The sequence below is a fragment of the Pinus tabuliformis genome, chromosome 9 (assembly GCF_031772625.1).
Source record: "Pinus tabuliformis cultivar Carrire ecotype Pingquan chromosome 9, CPIR1, whole genome shotgun sequence".
In the NCBI taxonomy this organism is placed as follows: domain Eukaryota; kingdom Viridiplantae; phylum Streptophyta; class Pinopsida; order Pinales; family Pinaceae; genus Pinus; species Pinus tabuliformis.
In genome coordinates, this window is record NC_142307.1 from 920,724,485 (window position 1) to 920,727,082 (window position 2,598).

A 2,598-nucleotide genomic window follows, 5' to 3' on the forward strand; every position below is an offset into this window, starting at 1 on the left:
CCTCTGCTCCTACTACCACTCCCACCCCTACACCTACACCTCCATCTGACGCCCAAGGCCCTAGAAGAATCATTGTGGCCCCTTATGACAAGAATATTGCAAAGAAATACAAGATCGATCTGGAAAACGTGATAGGCACTGGCCCAATAGTCGCATTACCCCTGCTGACATTGAGACTGCAGTAGGCGTGACTCCTTCGCCCCTTCTCCTCCTGTATCTACTCCACCCCTCCTGTTGCACAAATTTCATGGGAGTCTTCAACCCTAATACTACTCTCTCCGCCCTCTGAGGATTCTGAGGATTCTGAGTCTTCCTAAGTAAAATGTGGGGAATTTTTTACCTCCGAGACTTTTGTGGCTTTCTTGAAAAAGGTTGTCCTTTCAGCCTTTGATGCCAGACTTTTCTAGTTTGCATCTGAGATGGGAATGGACAACATGGTGCTTGATGAAGAGGAGTACGATTGATGATGGGCATACTGAGATAGTGATCTCAGAGGTAGCTTAACCTCATTTTCACTGTTGGGTACTCGATAATTTTGGCACCAGAGGGCCAGATCTGTTTTATGGCAACCCTAGCTGTGGGAGATTAGAGGTGGGTCCCATTGCTTTTAGCTGTGAGAGTTTTATTTAGAGAAGTTTCATTGAATAAACAAATCTGGATCCACTCTGCCAGTGGGCTTGACCTAGGCACTAGCAGTTCGTGTTTTATATAAATTTCGGAGGTCATCAGCAGGATCATTCAGGTAAGAGGCCTGTTTAGGTTTATGTAATTTTGTTTAAAACATAGATATATAGAATAGCAGATAACGGGATCTAGGATTGTTTTTTTTTTGGGTTTCAATGAGGGAGAGCATCAAGAGGGGTCTACCCTCTGTGAGGGGGGCTGCAAATGGTAGATCTCTAGCTCTGCCCAAAGCAAGGTCGATTCAGAAAACGTTTAACAATTTGAAAATTACAATTTTGTGTGGTTTCGTAACCATACTCGTTTTCAGGGGCACCATAGGAGTAGGCAATTTGGGTGGCCAGGATATGGGGGATGGTGGAGCAAGCCAAAAGGTGGCAGAGGAGAATGCCAGGGTGCTAGAAGAGATCAGGAGGAAGGAAGATCCTGATGAAGAGAATGAGATGGGGATGCAGATTGATAGTAATGCAACCTATCCTAATGTAACTTATACTTTGGGACCCCAGATCAGTGACTGGGATCAGCAAAGAATAACTTGGATCAAGGAAAATCCTCAATTTCCCAGTTATGTGAATGGAAAACCTAGGATTTTGCTTGTCACTAGGTCCCAACCCAACCCATGTGATAGCTCAATTGGAGATCATTATTTGCTAAAGGGAATCAAGAACAAGATTGATTACTGCAGGCTTCATGGCATTGAGATTGTCTATAACATGGCTCATTTGGATAAGGACATGGCTGGTTATTGGGCCAAGTTGCCTCTACTCCGAAGGCTTATGTTGTCACATCCAGAAGTGGAATGGATATGGTGGATGGACAGTGATGCTATGTTCACTGATATGGTTTTTGAGCTGTCGTTGGATAAATACAAGAACTATAATTTTGTTCTCCATGGCTGGGAGAATTTGGTTTATGGCAAACAGTCTTGGATCGGATTGAATACTGGCAACTTCCTTATTCGGAACTGTCAATGGTCTTTAGATATATTGGATGCATGGGCACCAATGGGTCCAAAGGGTAGGATCAGAGAAGAAGCAGGGAAGGTTTTGACTGCTCATTTGGAGGGTAGACCGGCATTTGAGGCAGATGATCAATCTGCCTTGATATATTTATTGATCTCTCAAAAAAAGAAAAAAAACTCGGGTGACAAAGTGTTTCTAGAAAGCTCATATTTTCTTCATGGTTTTTGGGTTGTTGTGGTGGACAAGTACGAGGACATGATCCAGACCTACCATCCTGGACTTGGAGATGAAAGGTGGCCTTTTGTCACTCATTTTGTGGGATGCAAACCTTGTGGTAGCTACGGAGATTACCCTGTTGAGCATTGTCTGAAGAGTATGGAAAGGGCTTTCAATTTTGTAGACAACCAAATACTTCAGATTTATGGTTTCAAGGACAAGAGTCTGAATACGGCAAAAGTCAAACGGACAAGGAATGAAACTGCATCACCTCTTGAAGTCAAAGATGAGTTCAACCTCTTGCATCCCTCATTCACTGCTTCAAAGAGCCTATAATGCATTTAATCATGCATTCATAGATATCTTTGCAAATAGAGAAGCCTTTCTTTAGACATTTTCCAAACTTTGTAAGATGAATGCGGTGGTGGTAATCTAATTTATTCTTTGCTTTTGTTATATCATAAGGGAATATGTTTGTTCACAACATTGCAGTTTTGGATTCGAATACAATTATGAAATGCTGACAGGTTTACTAGTCAGTCTGGTTCATATATAACATGAATATGTCCTTTCTCTATAAGCCTGAGTTGATTTGGTTTAGGAGTGTTTTATTAAGCTTTGCTTAATGTTGATTGAAGACTAACACTTAATCATTGTTTAGTTTTGTTTATCTTGAGCTGGAAATGTTTTATCCTTTTCAAGGCTAGGAATGCCCTAATGTGGGATCTAATGCTATCAC

General features: G+C 41.7%; 1 pseudogene; it reads left to right on the forward strand.

The window, feature by feature from the left end:
- The first annotated feature begins 839 nt into the window (after positions 1-839).
- Positions 840-2,310, forward strand: LOC149151742 (putative xyloglucan 6-xylosyltransferase 5 pseudogene; annotated as a pseudogene).
- The last annotated feature ends 288 nt before the right edge of the window (positions 2,311-2,598 follow it).